The sequence below is a fragment of the Pleurodeles waltl genome, chromosome 9, assembly GCF_031143425.1.
Source record: "Pleurodeles waltl isolate 20211129_DDA chromosome 9, aPleWal1.hap1.20221129, whole genome shotgun sequence".
In the NCBI taxonomy this organism is placed as follows: domain Eukaryota; kingdom Metazoa; phylum Chordata; class Amphibia; order Caudata; family Salamandridae; genus Pleurodeles; species Pleurodeles waltl.
Window position 1 is genome coordinate 787117142 of NC_090448.1, and position 18595 is coordinate 787135736.

Consider the following 18595-nt stretch of genomic DNA (forward strand, 5'->3'; position numbering starts at 1 on the left):
GGGCCTGTAGCTCACCCGGCACCTAGGGAAACCTACCAAACCTGTGCATTTGTTAAAACTAGAGACCTAGGGGAATCCAAGATGGGGTGACTTGTTGGGCTCTGACCAGGTTCTGTTACCCAGAATCCTTTGCAAACCTCAAAATTTGGCTAAAAAAACAAATTTTCCTCACATTTCGGTGACAGAAAGTTCTGGAATCTGAGAGGAGCCACAAATTTCCTTCCACCTAGCGCCCCCTCAAGTCTCCCTTTAAAAATGATACCTCACTTGTGGGGGTAGGCCTAGCGTCTGCAACAGGAAATGCCCCAAAACACAAAGTTGACACATCACATTTTTTGACAGAAAACAGAGGTGTTTTTTGCAAAGTGCCTACCTGTAGATTTTGGCCTCCAGCTCAGCCTGCACCTAGGGAAACCTACCAAACCTGTGCATTTTTTAAAACTAGAGACCTAAGGGAATCCAAGATGGGGTGACTTGTGGGGCTCTGACCAGGTTCTGTTACCCAGAATCCTTTGCAAACCTCAAAATTTGGCTAAAAAAACCTGTTTGCTCATATTTCGGTGACAGAGAGTTCTGGAATCTGAGAGGAGCCACAAATGTCCTTCCACCCAGCGTTACCCCAAGTCTCCCGATAAAAATGGTACCTCACTTGTGTGGGTAGGCCTAGCGCCCGCGACAGAAAATGCCCCAAAACACAACGTGGACACATCCCATTTTTTGACAGAAAACAGAGGTTTTTTGCAAAGTGCCTACTTGTAGATTTTGGCCTCTAGCTCAGCTGGCACCTAGGGAAACCTACCAAACCTGTGCATTTTTTTAAACTAGAGACCTAGGGGAATCCAAGATGGGGTGACTTGTGGGGCTCTGACCAGGTTCTGTTACCCAGAATCCTTTGCAAACCTCAAAATTTGGCTAACAAAACACATTTTCCTCATATTTCGGTGACACAAAGTTCTGGAATCTGAGAGGAGCCACTAATTTCCTTCCACCCAGCGTTCCCCCAAGTCTCCCGATAAAAATGATACCTCGCTTGTGTGGGTAGGCCTAGCGCCCGCGACAGGAAATGCCCCAAAACACAACGTGGACACATCCCATTTTTTGACAGAAAACAGAGGTGTTTTTTGCAAAGTGCCTACTTGTAGATTTTGGCCTCTAGCTCAGCCGGCACCTAGGGAAACCTACCAAACCTGTGCATTTTTTAAAACTAGAGACCTAGGGAAATCCAAGATGGGGTGACCTGTGGGGCTCTGACCAGGTTCTGTTACCCAGAATCCTTTGCAAACCTCAAAATTTGACTAACAAAACACATTTTCCTCACATTTCTGTGACAGAAAGTTCTGAAATCTGAGAGGAGCCACAAATGTCCTTCCACCCAGCGTTCCCCCAAGTCTCCCGATAAAAATGATACCTCGCTTGTGTGGGTAGGCCTAGCGCCCGCGACAGGAAATGCCCCAAAACACAACGTGGACACATCCAATTTTTTGACAGAAAACAGAGTTTTTTTGCAAAGTGCCAACTTGTAGATTTTGGCCTCTAGCTCAGCCGGCACTTAGGGAAACCTACCAAACCTGTGCATTTTTTAAAACTAGAGACCTAGGGGAATCCAGGATGGGGTGACTTGTGGGGCTCTGACCAGGTTCTGTTACACAGAATCCTTTGCAAACCTCAAAATTTGGCTAACAAAACACATTTTCCTCACATTTCGGTGACAGAAAGTTCTGGAATCTGAGAGGAGCCACAAATGTCCTTCCACCCAGCGTTCCCCCAAGTCTCCCGATAAAAATGATACCTCGCTTGTGTGGGTAGGCCCAGCGCCCACGACAGGAAATGCCCAAGGACACATCAAATGTTTTGACAGAAAACAGAGTTTTTTTGCAAAGTGCCTACTTGTAGATTTTGGCCTGTAGCTCAGCCGGCACCTAGGGAAACCTACCAAACCTGTGCATTTTCTAAACCTAGAGACCCAGGGGAATCCAAGATGGGGTGAGTTGTGGGGCTCTGACCAGGTTCTGTTACCCAGAATCCTTTGCAAATCTCAAAATATGGCTAAAAAAACAAGTTTTCCTCACATTTCGGTGTGAGAAAGTTCTGGAATCTGAGAGGAGCCACAAATTTCCATTCAACCAGTGTTCCCCCAAGTCTCACGATAAAAATGATACCTCATTTGTGTGGGTAGGCCTAGCGCCCCGCGACAGGAAATGCCCCAAAACACAATGTGGACACATCACATTTTTTGACAGAAAACAGAGGTGTTTTTTGCAAAGTGCCTACCTGTAGGTTTTGGCCTCTAGCTCAGCCGGCACCGAGGGAAACCTACCAAACCTGTACATTTTTTAAAACTAGAGACCTAGGGGAATCCAAGATGGGGTGACTTGTGGGGCTCTTACTAGGTTCTGTTACCCAGAATCCTTTGCAAACCTCAAAATTTGGCTAAAAAAACCTGTTTCCTCACATTTCGGTGACAGAGAGTTCTGGAATCTGAGAGGAGCCACAAATGTCCTTCCACCCAGCGTTCCCCCAAGTCTCCCGATAAAAATGGTACCCTCACTTGTGTGTGTAGGCCTAGCGCCCGCGACAGGAAATGCCCCAAAACGCAACATGGACACATACCATTTTTTGACAGAAAACAGAGGTTTTTTGCAAAGTGCCTACTTGTAGATTTGGCCTGTAGCTCACCCGGCACCTAGGGAAACCTACCAAACCTGTGCATTTGTTAAAACTAGAGACCTAGGGGAATCCAAGATGGGGTGACTTGTTGGGCTCTGACCAGGTTCTGTTACCCAGAATCCTTTGCAAACCTCAAAATTTGGCTAAAAAAACACATTTTCCTCACATTTCGGTGACAGAAAGTTCTGGAATCTGAGAGGAGCCACAAATTTCCTTCCACCTAGCGCCCCCTCAAGTCTCCCTTTAAAAATGATACCTCACTTGTGGGGGTAGGCCTAGCGTCTGCAACAGGAAATGCCCCAAAACACAAAGTTGACACATCACATTTTTTGACAGAAAACAGAGGTGTTTTTTGCAAAGTGCCTACCCGTAGATTTTGGCCTCTAGCTCAGCCAGCACCTAGGGAAACCTACCAAACCTGTGCATTTTTTAAAACTAGAGACCTAAGGGAATCCAAGATGGGGTGACTTGTGGGGCTCTGACCAGGTTCTGTTACCCAGAATCCTTTGCAAACCTCAAAATTTGGCTAAAAAAACCTGTTTGCTCATATTTCGGTGACAGAGAGTTCTGGAATCTGAGAGGAGCCACAAATGTCCTTCCACCCAGCGTTACCCCAAGTCTCCCGATAAAAATGGTACCTCACTTGTGTGGGTAGGCCTAGCGCCCGCGACAGGAAATGCCCCAAAACACAACGTGGACACATCCCATTTTTTGACAGAAAACAGAGGTTTTTTGCAAAGTGCCTACTTGTAGATTTTGGCCTCTAGCTCAGCCGGCACCTAGGGAAACCTACCAAACCTGTGCATTTTTTAAAACTAGAGACCTAGGGGAACCCAAGATGGGGTGACTTGTGGGGCTCTGACCAGGTTCTGTTACCCAGAATCCTTTGCAAACCTCAAAATTTGGCTAACAAAACACATTTTCCTCACATTTCGGTGACAGAAAGTTCTGGAATCTGAGAGGAGCCACAAATTTCCTTCCACCCAGCGTTCCCCCAAGTCTCCCGATAAAAATGATACCTCGCTTGTGTGGGTAGGCCTAGCGCCCGCGACAGGAAATGCCCCAAAACACAACGTGGACACATCCCATTTTTTGACAGAAAACAGAGGTGTTTTTTGCAAAGTGCCTACTTGTAGATTTTGGCCTCTAGCTCAGCCGGCACCTAGGGAAACCTACCAAACCTGTGCATTTTTTTATCTCTATAGACCTAGGGAAATCCAAGATGGGGTGACCTGTGGGGCTCTGACCAGGTTCTGTTACCCACAATCCTTTGCAAACCTCAAAATTTGACTAACAAAACACATTTTCCTCACATTTCTGGGACAGAAAGTTCTGAAATCTGAGAGGAGCCACAAATGTCCTTCCACCCAGCGTTCCCCCAAGTCTCCCGATAAAAATGATACCTCGCTTGTGTGGGTAGGGCCTAGCGCCCGCGACAGGAAATGCCCCAAAACACATTGTGGACACATCCAATTTTTTGACAGAAAACAGAGGTGTTTTTTGCAAAGTGCCTACTTGAAGATTTTGGCCTCTAGCTCAGCCGGCACCTAGGGAAACCTACCAAACCTGTGCATTTTTGAAAACTAGAGACCTAGGGGAATCCAAGATGGGGTGACTGGTGGGGCTCTGACCAGGTTCTGTTACCCAGAATCCTTTGCAAACCTCAAAATTTGGCTAACAAAACACATTTTCCTCACATTTCGGTGACAGAAAGTTCTAGAATCTGAGAGGAGCCACAAATTTCCTTCCACCTAGCGTTCCCCCAAGTCTCCCGATAAAAATGATACCTCGCTTGTGTGGGTAGGCCTATCACCCACGACAGGAAATGCCCCAGGACACATCACATTTTTTGACAGAAAACAGAGTTTTTTTGCAAAGTGCCTACTTGTAGATTTTGGCCTGTAGCTCAGCCGGCACCTAAGGAAACCTACCAAACCTGTACATTTTCTAAACCTAGAGACCTAGGGGAATCCAAGATGGGGTGACTTGTGGGGCTCTGACCAGGTTCTGTTATCCAGAATCCTTTGCAAATCTCAAAATTTGGCTAAAAAAACAAGTTTTTCCTCACATTTCGGTGTCAGAAAGTTCTGGAATCTGAGAGGAGCCACAAATTTCCATTCAACCAGTGTTCCCCCAAGTCTCCCGATAAAAATGATACCTCACTTGTGTGGGTAGGCCTAGCGCCCGTGACAGGAAATGCCCCAAAACACAACGTGGACACATCACATTTTTTGACAGAAAACAGAGGTGTTTTTTGCAAAGTGCCTACCTGTAGGTTTTGGCCTCTAGCTCAGCCGGCACCTAGGGAAACCTACCAAACCTGTACATTTTTTAAAACTAGAGACCAAGGGGAATCCAAGATGGTGTGACTTGTGGGGCTCTTACTAGGTTCTGTTACCCAGAATCCTTTGCAAACCTCAAAATTTGGCTAAAAAAACCTGTTTCCTCACATTTCGGTGACAGAGAGTTCTGGAATCTGAGAGGAGCCACAAATGTCCTCCCACCCAGCGTTCCCCCAAGTCTCCCGATAAAAATGGTACCTCACTTGTGTGGGTAGGCCTAGCGCCCGCGACAGGAAATGCCCCAAAACGCAACATGGACACATACCATTTTTTGACAGAAAACAGAGGTTTTTTGCAAAGTGCCTACTTGTAGATTTTGGCCTGTAGCTCAGCCGGCACCTAGGGAAACCTACCAAACCTGTGCATTTTTTAAAACTAGAGACCTAGGGGAATCCAAGATGGGGTGACTTGTTGGGCTCTGACCAGGTTCTGTTACCCAGAATTCTTTGCAAACCTCAAAATTTGGCTAAAAAAACACATTTTCCTCACATTTCGGTGACAGAAAGTTCTGGAATCTGAGAGGAGCCACAAATTTCCTTCCACCTAGCACCCCCTCAAGTCTCCCTTTAAAAATGATACCTCACTTGTGTGGGTAGGCCTAGCGTCTGCAACAGGAAATGCCCCAAAACACAAAGTTGACACATCACATTTTTTGACAGAAAACAGAGGTGTTTTTTGCAAAGTGCCTACCCGTAGATTTTGGCCTCTAGCTCAGCCAGCACCTAAGGAAACCTACCAAACCTGTGCATTTTTTAAAACTAGAGACCTAAGGGAATCCAAGATGGGGTGACTTGTGGTGCTCTGACCAGGTTCTGTTACCCAGAATCCTTTGCAAACCTCAAAATTTGGCTAAAAAAACCTGTTTCATCAAATTTCGGTGACAGAGAGTTCTGGAATCTGAGAGGAGCCACAAATGTCCTTCCACCCAGTGTTCCCCCAAGTCTCCCGATAAAAATGATACCTCACTTGTGTGGGTAGGACTAGCGCCCGCGACAGGAAATGCCCCCAAACACACAATGTGGACACATCCCATTTTTTTGACAGAAAACAGAGGTGTTTTTTGCAAAGTGCCTACCTGTAGATTTTGGCCTCTAGCTCAGCCAGCACCTAGGGAAACCTACCAAACCTGTGCATTTTTTAAAACTAGAGACCTAAGGGAATCCAAGATGGGGTGACTTGTGGGGCTCTGACCAGGTTCTGTTACCCAGAATCCTTTGCAAACCTCAAAATTTGGCTAAAAAAACCTGTTTGCTCATATTTCGGTGACAGAGAGTTCTGGAATCTGAGAGGAGCCACAAATGTCCTTCCACCCAGCGCCCCCTCAAGTCTCCCTTTAAAAATGATACCTCACTTGTGGGGGTAGGCCTAGCGTCTGCAACAGGAAATGCCCCAAAAACACAAAGTTGACACATCACATTTTTTGACAGAAAACAGAGGTGTTTTTTGCAAAGTGCCTACCTGTGGATTTTGGCCTCTAGCTCAGCCAGCACCTAGGGAAACCTACCAAACCTGTGCATTTTTTAAAACTAGAGACCTAAGGGAATCCAAGATGGGGTGACTTGTGGTGCTCTGACCAGGTTCTGTTACCCAGAATCCTTTGCAAACCTCAAAATTTGGCTACAAAAACACATTTTCCTCACATTTCGGTGACAGAAAGTTCTGGAATCTGAGAGGAGCCACAAATTTCCTTCCACCTAGCGCCCCCTCAAGTCTCCCTTTAAAAATGATACCTCACTTGTGGGGGTAGGCCTAGCGTCTGCAACAGGAAATGCCCCAAAACACAAAGTTGACACATCACATTTTTTGACTGAAAACAGAGGTGTTTTTTGCAAAGTGCCTACCTGTAGATTTTGGCCTCTAGCTCAGCCAGCACCTAGGGAAACCTACCAAACCTGTGCATTTTTTAAAACTAGAGACCTAAGGGAATCCAAGATGGGGTGACTTGTGGGGCTCTGACCAGGTTCTGTTACCCAGAATCCTTTGCAAACCTCAAAATTTGGCTAACAAAACACATTTTCCTCACATTTCGGTGACAGAAAGTTCTGGAATCTGAGAGGAGCCACAAATTTCCTTCCACCCAGCGTTCCCCCAAGTCTCCCGATAAAAATGATACCTCGCTTGTGTGGGTAGGCCTAGCGCCCGCGACAGGAAATGCCCCAAAACACAACGTGGACACATCCCATTTTTTGACTGAAAACAGAGGTGTTTTTTGCAAAGTGCCTACTTGTAGATTTTGGCCTCTAGCTCAGCCGGCACCTAGGGAAACCTACCAAACCTGTGCATTTTTTATCTCTATAGACCTAGGGAAATCCAAGATGGGGTGACCTGTGGGGCTCTGACCAGGTTCTGTTACCCACAATCCTTTGCAAACCTCAAAATTTGACTAACAAAACACATTTTCCTCACATTTCTGGGACAGAAAGTTCTGAAATCTGAGAGGAGCCACAAATGTCCTTCCACCCAGCGTTCCCCCAAGTCTCCCGATAAAAATGATACCTCGCTTGTGTGGGTAGGCCTAGCGCCCGCGACAGGAAATGCCCCAAAACACAACGTGGACACATCCAATTTTTTGACAGAAAACAGAGTTTTTTTGCATAGTGCCTACTTGTAGATTTTGGCCTCTAGCTCAGCCGGTACTTAAGGAAACCTACCAAACCTGTGCATTTTTTAAAACTAGAGACCTAGGGGAATCCAAGATGGGGTGACTTGTGGGGCTCTGACCAGGTTCTGTTACCCAGAATCCTTTGCAAACCTCAAAATTTGGCTAACAAAACACATTTTCCTCACATTTCGGTGACAGAAAGTTCTGGAATCTGAGAGGAGCCACAAATTTCCTTCCACCCAGCGTTCCCCCCAAGTCTCCCGATAAAAATGATACCTCGCTTGTGTGGGTAGGCCTAGCGCCCACGACAGGAAATGCCCCAAAACACAACGTGGACACATGCCATTTTTTGACAGAAAACAGAGGTGTTTTTTGCAAAGTGCCTACTTGTAGATTTTGGCCTCTAGCTCAGCCGGCACCTAGGGAAACCTACCAAACCTGTGCATTTTTTAAAACTATAGACCTAGGAAAATCCAAGATGGGGTGACCTGTGGGGCTCTGACCAGGTTCTGTTACCCAGAATCCTTTGCAAACCTCAAAATTTGGCTAACAAAACACATTTTCCTCACATTTCTGTGACAGAAAGTTCTGAAATCTGAGAGGAGCCACAAATGTCCTTCCACCCAGCGTTCCCCCAAGTCTCCCGATAAAAATGATACCTCGCTTGTGTGGGTAGGCCTAGCGCCCGCGACAGGAAATGCCCCAAAACACAACGTGGACACATCACATTTTTTGACAGAAAACAGAGGTGTTTTTTGCAAAGTGCCTACTTGAAGATTTTGGCCTCTAGCTCAGCCGGCACCTAGGGAAACCTACCAAACCTGTGCATTTTTGAAAACTAGAGACCTAGGGGAATCAAAGATGGGGTGACTGGTGGGGCTCTGACCAGGTTCTGTTACCCAGAATCCTTTGCAAACCTCAAAATTTGGCTAACAAAACACATTTTCCTCACATTTCGGTGACAGAAAGTTCTGGAATCTGAGAGGAGCCACAAATTTCCTTCCACCTAGCGTTCCCCCAAGTCTCCCGATAAAAATGATACCTCGCTTGTGTGGGTAGGCCTATCACCCACGACAGGAAATGCCCCAGGACACATCACATTTTTTGACAGAAAACAGAGTTTTTTTGCAAAGTGCCTACTTGTAGATTTTGGCCTGTAGCTCAGCCGGCACCTAAGGAAACCTACCAAACCTGTACATTTTCTAAACCTAGAGACCTAGGGGAATCCAAGATGGGGTGACTTGTGGGGCTCTGACCAGGTTCTGTTACCCAGAATCCTTTGCAAATCTCAAAATTTGGCTAAAAAAAACAAGTTTTCCTCACATTTCGGTGTCAGAAAGTTCTGGAATCTGAGAGGAGCCACAAATTTCCATTCAACCAGTGTTCCCCCAAGTCTCCCGATAAAAATGATACCTCACTTCTGTGGGTAGGCCTAGCGCCTGTGACAGGAAATGCCCCAAAACACAACGTGGACACATCACATTTTTTGACAGAAAACAGAGGTGTTTTTTGCAAAGTGCCTACCTGTAGGTTTTGGCCTCTAGCTCAGCCGGCACCTAGGGAAACCTACCAAACCTGTACATTTTTTAAAACTAGAGACCTAGGGGAATCCAAGATGGTGTGACTTGTGGGGCTCTTACTAGGTTCTGTTACCCAGAATCCTTTGCAAACCTCAAAATTTGGCTAAAAAAAACACTTTTTCCTCACATTTCGGTGACAGAAAGTTCTGGAATCTGAGAGGAGCCACAAATTTCCTTCCACCCAACGTTCCCCCAAGTCTCCCGATAAAAATGGTACCTCACTTGTGTGGGTAGGCCTAGCGCCCTAAAACACAACGTGGACAGATCACATTTTTTCACAGAAAACATAGGTGTTTTTTACAAAGTGCCTACCTGTGGATTTTGGCTTCTAACTCAGCCGGCCCCAGGGGGGGCAGAAATGGCCTAAAATAAATATGCCTCCTCAAACCCCCCCCCCCCGGGGAGCGACCCTTGCCTACGGGGTCGCTCCCCCTGCGTGACATTGGCGCAAGAAAAAAGATCCCCGGTGCCTAGTTGTTTCTGACCCCCTTGGGGGCAGATTGAACTAAAATTGGCCGATTTGCCCCCAAGGGGGGCAGAAATGGTCTACATACAATTTGCCCCCCAGGGGAGCGACCCTTGCCTAATGGGTCGCTCCCCATCTCTAAAAAAAACAAACAAACAAAAAAAAACACACAAAAAATTAGCCCTGGCGCCTAGAGGTTTCTGCCACCCCCTGGGGCAGCTCGGCCTAATAACAATAGGCCGATCTGCTCCCGGGGGGGCAGAAATGGCCTAAAATAAATTTAACCCCCCCCCCCGGGAGCGACCCTTGCCTACGGGGTCGCTCCCCTTGCATGACATAGGCGCAAAAAAATAAGTCACCGGTGCCTAGTGGTTTCTGCCCCCTTGGGGGCAGATTGACCTAAAATCGGCCAATCTGCCCCCAAGGGGGCAGAAATGGTCTAAACACAATTTGCCCCCCAGGGGAGCGACTCTTGCCTAATCGGCCACTCCCCATCTCTAAAAAAAAAAAAAAAAAAAAAAAAAAACACAAAAAGAATTTAGCCCTGGCGCCTAGAGGTTTCTGCCCCCCCTGGGGGCAGATCGACCTAATAACAATAGGCCGATCTTCCCCCGGGGGGACAGAAATGGCCTAAAATAAATTTAACCCCCCCCCCCCCCCCGGGAGCGACCCTTGCCTACGGGGTCGCTCCCCTTGCATACGGGGTCGCTCCCCTTGCCTACGGGGTCGCTCCCCTTGCGTGACATTGGCGCAAAAAAAAAAATAATCCACGGTGCCTAGTGGTTTCTGCCCCCCCTTGGGGGCAGATTGACCTAAAATCGTCCGATCTGCCAAATGGTCTAAATACAATTTGCCCCCCAGGGGAGCGACCCTTGCCTAATGGGTCGCTCCCCATCTCTAAAAAAAAAAACAAACAAACAAAAAAAAAACACACAAAAAATTTGCCCTGGCACCTAGAGGTTTCTACCCCCCCTGGGGGCAGATCGACCTAATAACAATAGGCCAATCTGCCGCCAGAGGGGGCAGAAATGGCCTAAAATAAATTTGCCCCCCCAACCCCCTCCCCGGGAGAGACCCTTGCCTACGGGGTCGCTCCCCTTGCGTGACATTGGCGCCAAAAAAAAAGATCCCTGTGTCTAGTGGTTGACCTAAAATCGCCCGATCTGCCCCCAAAGGCAGCAGAAATGGCCTAAATACAATAATCGCTCACCATCTGTAAAACAACAACAACAAAAATTCACCGTGCCTAGTGGTTTCTGCCCTCCTTGGGGGCAGATCGGCCTAATTAAAATAGGCTGATCTGCCCCCCAGGGGAGCAGAAATGGCCTAAAATAAATTTGGACCCCAGGGGAATGACCCTTGCCTAAGGGGTTGCTCCCCTTGCGTGAAATTCACAAAGAAAAAAAAAAACTCCCTGGTGTCTAGTGGTTTCTGCCCCCCTTGGGGGCAGATTAGCCAAGGGGGGCAGAAATGGCCTAAATGTAATTTGCCCCCTAGGGGAGCGACCCAGGGGGGGAGAAAAGGCCTTCAAAGAAAAATGCCCCCCCCTGGGAGTGACCCTTGCCCACGGGGTTGCTCCCTTATACCAATTACCAAAAAGAAAATAAATCCCTGGTGTCTAGTGGGCGTTTCAAAAGCCGGATTGCTTTACAATCTGGCTTTTGAAACGCTGAGAGAGACTTCAAAGGGAAGGAAATTCATTTTCTTCCCTTTGAAGCCTCTCTCGGCCTCCTCCACGTGATCGGAAGAGAAATGCTTTGCATTTCTCTTCCGAGCGTGTTGGAAGCTGAGCTTCCAGCGCGAAGGAGGAAGCCTCTGTGACAATCAGCGTGTGATGCTCGCTGACGTCACAGGGAGGGAGGGGGGGGGGTCGGGGTGGAAGGGGAAGGGATTCCCCTTCCATCCACGACCGGGGGTGTGGGTGGGAGGCCCATGGGGGAAGCGCTAGCGCTCCCCCCGGTTCCCGGGTGCAGGACGAGGTGATCTCGTCCAAGGCACCCGGGAACTGGTGCCTTGGACGAGATCACCTCGTCCAAGGCACAGAACGGGTTAATATCCCACTACAGTATTAAGTGAAATAACTTAAAAATCCTCTTTTATTTTTCAAATTTGGACTAACTGTTTTTAATGACTTCATTTTTTATTTTTCTAAATTGTTCTGATCGGTTGGTGCCAATATTTTTTTAAAGTGACACAAAACATAAGGGAGACAATGGAGCTTGATCTGACTAGCCTACCCACACTCACTGCAGCTGAGCTTAGGGTGTTGTCCAGAAAGAGGGGGTTCAGTGCTGCTAACAACCTTAGGAAGACTGTGATGATCAAGTCCCTTGAAGCCTGGGTAGTGCAGATGAAGCCAGAAAAAGCTTCAGAGTTAGGAAGGGAGAGGGAAGATGTCCCCTCCAACCTCCAGGAGGAGGAGGAGGCTGATTGCCTCACTGTGATTTCCCCAGCTAGGGCCCCATCCAGGGCAAGTGGAGCAAGTGGGAGGGGAGGGTCTGTGGCATCAAGCAAGAGGGGTTCCAGGACCCCACAGTTGTCCCTAAAGCAGCTTGTTCACCTGTCAGTGGAGGGTGTAGTTCTAGGTTCTGACATCTGTCAGTAGCCTCTGCTGGGTGCTAGCCATCATGTCAGCACAGCACTTTGCCTGGAAGGCAGACTCCAGGCCCAAAAATAAAGTAGGCTCCCTGACTCAGTTGGTCATGGTGGGGTTGGTCAAGTGGTGGGTGACCTCTTTCGGTAAGCTAGGTGTTGCCCTAGCAAAGTTAGGTCTAGGGGAGGCAGGCACCTCACTACCCAGGTTGGCAGAGAGAGAGGAGAAAGACCACCCTAGAGGGAGGTTTCAGTTGAAAATGGGTAAATTTACTTTTGGGATGGGTTCACTACCCAGAGGGAGTGACCATGACAGGAGGATGGAAGGCAGAGTGGGACCTGCTATAGGACAGCAATGTCTTCCTTGCCTGACAAGCCTGGAAGACTCTCCCAGGGTTGGGCTGAGTCTCCTGTTCATGTTGGCTGGGGGGAGGCTGTGTGAGATAACTGGGCTGATTTCAGAAGCCCCATAACTTTTTGCTCCCATTTTCACTTTTTGCTGATATTTTGCTGACTCTGATGGTGCCCCGGGCACTGCTGACCAGTCCCAGGTCCTGTGCTCTGAATAAAAAAATTATGCAAACTAGGCTAATTTTAATTGGCTGTGTCAAACTACCTATAAGTCCCTAGTATATGGTAGGGCATGTAGGTTTAGGGACCCAAGCATAGGTGGTGCACCCATAGTTGCCCTGCTGATGTGCCTAGTGTCAGTTTAAAGGGAGGCCTGCCTTGCTGGCTGCTTTTAAACTAAAGTTACATGCAAATTAGACTTTGGAATTAAAAGAATTTCCAAAGTTTTAAACTACCTTATGTTTATATGTAAGTCACCCCTAAGTTGTGCCCTAGGTGTCCCTAGGGTTGGGTGCTATGTAATTATAAGCACGGACCTTATAAAAAGTGTTTTATAAACTCTTGTGAGGAAAAATAGCAAAATTAGGAGCATATTTATACTTGCTTTGCACCATTTTACCGTAATGTATTTTGATGCTAAAATGGTATAAAGTTATCTCCATATTTATATTTTGATGCTAGACCCATCTAGCGTCAAAACATAGGGCTTAGCGCCATATTGTGGATGTAGCAAACTATCTTGCACTAATTAGGTGCAAGGTAGGCGTTCCGTCCACAATAGCAGGCTAACCCTCTATTGTCTTATTTATACTCTGGTGCAAAAATGACATGCATGGAGTAGGCGGACACAAATAATGGTGCTAAGCCGGCTTAGCACCATTATTTAACACCTGGATCTGACCAGGCGTTAGGGGACCTGTGGAACCACTTCCATGGCTAAACATCATGGAATGGGCCCACAGGTGCCCACCCCAAGCCCCTGGAACACTCCCACCCACACCAGGACGCCATGGGATGGTGGACCCCATCCTGGGTAAGTAGAGATAAGTATATATTTTTTGTTTCAGTGCCATTGGGGGCCCCTTACATGGGGCCCACTGTCTGCCACTGGGTATGATGGCGAAGCCCAGAGGACACTGGTCCCCTGTGCTGGCCATTGACGTGGTGGGAATGACTCATGTCTTTACTTAGACATGAGTCATGTTTGGGTGGTAGTTCGCCAGGAAATTACGCTAGACTGGTTAGCGACATATTTATTGCTGCTAACCAGTCTAGCGTCATTCCTGGCCTATTAACGTCCACTAACGCCTTTTCCCCTCCCGCCATCCCCCAGCTAGCATCTTTTCTGTAGACGCTAGCCTGTCCTTGGTGCAACTGTGCGCCATTCCATTAATATGGTGCCCGGCTGGCGCTCTGGAATGGCGCTAGCAGGCCTAATGGATATGGATACTGCAGTCTTACATCAAAACCCATAAATATGGGTCTTAGTTTTTCCCTCATTGTAGTGAATAGGCTCCATAGGCTAAAATTGGGAGACTTTATTTTAATTAATAAAGTCTCAAAAGGAGCTAGATCTTTTAAGTAGCAGTGTTACGCGGAACTACGCGGAGTAAAAAAAAACTCCACTGCGACACGTGGAGTTCTGCTAGCAGGTGGAGTTTCTTGCCACGCCCGTTCGTGAGACGTTGAATGTCACTGGCAACGCAAAGTTGCATCTCGCGCTGGAATACTCACGTGAACGGCACCACGCGGTTCGCATGGGCGCGGCCATCTTGTTTTTTTGTTTGTTATGGTGCTGGTGCCTACTTTCATCCTCTCTATATCTCTCCCATCCCCCACTTTTAAAACCTTTTTTCAACTAATTTATTTTTATTATATTACCTTTTCTCTTTCTCTTTTTATATTTTAACTTTTCTCCAAATTTTTTGTGTTTTTTGCAACTTTTTAACTTTTTTTTATTTTCGTTACTTTATTTTCTTCCTTTTTCCTAATGCTTCCTTCCTTATCTCTTCCCCTACTCCCCCAAGTCCCCAGCACCATGGCACAGCAGCGGAGCGACAGTCCCCTATCTGCCAGACGCCTTGCTTGTGGACGGGGACGACGGCAAGGGGTTAAGCCCTGCACCATATTTTCAAAGGTGGAGGTGGCTGCCCTGGTCTTTTATGTGCAGCACCACCTCCTCTCCACTTTGGCAGCAGGCGGCATGCCCAGCGCTGGGAGAGGGAGCGTCGGGCTGTTCACTGTAGTTCCTGGGTCCGGTGCATTCAGCAGCAGCTGACACACCTGTAGGCTGACATACTGGATCGGGAGACGGACCTGCTTGACCTGCTAGGGGTCGAGGTTGCAAGGCTTGGTGAGTAAAAAAAAAAAATATTATTAGTTCTGCTCTGTGCTAATAGTTTTTCTTTCTAAATAGCAAGCATGCTGCTCAGTAACACACAGTTAACTTTATGTTATAAATATAATATTGTGTGATCGTCATCTAGACAGATGCTCAGCGCTACTTCTTTTTGGCGCTTGCTTGGGCTGACTAAGAAGTAATGCAGATACTCCTCTTGAGTCCTGTGTCCTGCCATAGATAGTCATCGTTAATATATTAGGATTAGTGCTTTTGCATGTTCTCTCACTTCTCTGTGCCTTTCTTTTTTGTAGCTCGTACAGGGCGAATTGGCATGCAGTTTCCCAGTGATGTGTAGTAGTTCTGCGTGCATCCAATCTAAAGCATTGAAAGATTGATAATGAGATGAGAAATGTAGAAATTATTCATTGCCAGTTATTAGTAGTTCCAAAATGTAGTTTAGGAAATTAGGAATAGGGTTAGGAAATTTGAAACAGGAGGATCGTTCTTGATACTAATATTATTATATTATCCAGGCCCCCTGAACCTATGATGTAGAAATGTTGCTGCATTTGCCTTTTCCTTTTAAAAAAAGTAATATTCTTGGAGAGATTATTTATTAACAGTACCACTTATCTTTTCAAATTTTTTTCTTACATCATCCAGCATCCAGGGGCAGGAGGAGGGCTGTTGAGGCGGCAAGGCAGCTGAAGGTGGCACCTCCACAAGTGCCGGGGCAGATGGGTCTGCTGGTCCCAGTAAGTCCTCCTGTTAGTTGTTAATATTAATATTTATTTCCCTATCATTTCCACCTAGAATTATTTTCTACATTTTTACTGTGCCTGTCCCCTTTTTTTTACAATTCCACTTGGATTTATCTGTTTCGTAAAATCTTCTTATCCCTGCATTATCCAATTTACTTATTTTCTATACTTCAAGTTTCTTTACTTCGAACTGTCTGGCTATGATAGTCTATCTGTAGCTTTCTTCTTCTGCTTCCTTCTCCCCTTATGTATCTTATCTTGTGGAGTGGTGGTAACTGGTAAGGCTCAGAGAACACATGTACTGAAGATTGCATGCCCATGTAAGGTATTCTACACATGTTTTGTGAGAACCCTAGGCCATGGCGGAGTGAACGGAGTCCGGCTTAGTGGAATTCAGTGGGATTGAAAACAAAAACCTCTATTTGATTCCGCAAAGCTAGAGTTCCGTGCCCCACGGAGTCCTCCGGAATGCACGTGCTTTACTTCACACTGCTGCCTTTACGCAGCGTGTTTTCTAAATCTACTGATAGTGTATTCCTTTCAGCACAGCATGTTTTACAAATCTGCTGACAGTGTATAAGAATTATTTATGCAGTTAGGTGAAATTGTCACAGTTGACTTCTAGTCTCTGCAGGGCATTCTTAAAAAAATAACCCTTAGGAGTAGGGTGGAGAAATTTTCCATTGACAATTATATTGCCTAAACTAAAGGTACAACAATGCTCCGTAATTATCTTACCTGTAATGATGAAGCGAGGGATGCATGGATTCTCAAGGTACCATGGTGATGTAGGAGTAGCATGCTAGCGCACTAAGAGTGAAGGTATCGGAAGCAAGGACCTACTTGACCTGGGTGAACTGAAATGAAGATCTTGCACACTGACTTGAGGTTGCTTCTACCACATCTGCCTCACCAAGTGTGAGATTAATCAAGGCTGTAAATTATGAACTAACACCTCAATCAATCGCACAGCCCAGGGGAAAAGGGTTAGGGATGTGACAAATGGATGGGGAAGGAATTTTGGGAAAGGTGTGACAAAAAGACAAACACAACACAACACAAACACCATATTCACCTGGGAAATGATTATCAGCTTGTTGTGGGAGGAATAGAAAAAGAAAAACATGAACATGTATGACACAGATAACTTTACATTCTGCCAGCCCCAGTGAGACCCAAGCTGTATATATCTAAAAATGTTCTGTCAGCTACGTTTGCCCATAATATAATAATTAATCTTGGGGTGAAGGTAACACACAGTTCTAAAAAAAAGAATATTGAAAGAAAAATGATACTAGTCTGTATTGCCCAAAAACTTTGATAGAGCATCTGCAATCTTCTGGGATTGCCAAGTCAATCTTCTTGGGTGCCTGTCTGAAGCGGTCCGATATGGTACAGGAGAAGATAAGGCCTGTGGATTGTAAAACAAATTATTATTATCATGATATTATAGAATGAAGAAGTATGGTATGGAAGGTAAGATTCATGAGGAGTACTGTACCAAGAAGACTTATAGGTGTCAGAGCAGGAGCAAAGACCTTTGCAATCATCCAGCAACAATCACAGACAGGTGTCAGCAGCATGGATCGAGATGATCTAACTCGCAACTGTAATGCTCATCATAACATTTAGCCTGGAGCACTGCATAATGTGACATTATTGTCATCCATCACATGTCTGCCTCCGCCAGTTTCCTACAGTAGGCCCCCAGCCAACCATAAAGTTTCAAGTTTGAGCCATCCAGCAGACACTCACATAGAAGCATTGCATTTCCTAAATTAAGTAACTGCTGTACCTCTCACCACCAGTCCTCAGAGTGGAGTAGGCCTCTTAAACTCGTCCTCACATCACCCCTGTTGATTTCAATTAAGTTGATAACTTCCTTCTTCTGGCAGTTGTTTAAGTTGGCAAATCACGCTGTGATTTCTTCCATCATACTCAAGTCCAGACTCTGCTTAAAGATTATTATGTCCAACTCCAGTTCATACCAACTGCTATTGAGAGTCCTAGTCCCAGTCACAACCCTATTGAGATAGAGTGACCTGTAACTGTTTAACAAAAGAAATATTGAGTATTTTTTATTTTATGCACTAGAATTTGTTTGTTAGCTAAATGGACTGGTCAGGTCTTCTTTAACAAATGTGAACCAGCAGAGCACCAGAAAATAAAACAGTGTGAAAACACTGGCAAACACATTTCGGTAAGTTTGAAAAGGGGGTAGGGGAAAAAAATCACCTTCAGGAAAAAAAACATCACCAATTATTATTTTTATGCTACCAACATTGTAAATCGATCACTTTCAAACACAAACCGGCGTAATATATTTAAACAATATAAATACCCGCTCTCACTATCTGCCACCACTAGACATGAGTCACACCAACCACTTCAAGTCTCAACATTGAAACAAGTATTCCTCATATCAATCGTTGAGGCATATACAGCATTATTTACCTGTTCCAATCAAGCATAGTGACACATTGCCGATCCCCTTCGATTCAGGAAACGAAACACACATTAGACAGTAAGTTGTAAATCAGATATCTGGGCCAGTCCCACTAGGTGACAAAAGAAAGGATAGGCACAGAATGGCGGCAGGCATTGTCTCTCAAATCTCCTATAAGTCATTTTGATGGGTTTGGAGGCTTCTTTAATGCACACTGGTCCAAGTACAATTTGGCCATACATGTTCCTAAAGCAGTTGCGGTTCATTAGTCATTTAAACAGAAACAAACAGTATACACTAATAAGATAATTAGTTAATAAGATAATAATAAAATTCCCACGGCTAGTTATTTTTTTCTCAAAGCTGTTCATATTAGAAAGTAGAAAGCTCTATGGTGCCCCAGGTTTAGTCAGGGGATAAGAATTTGTCCTAAAACTCAGGTGTTTC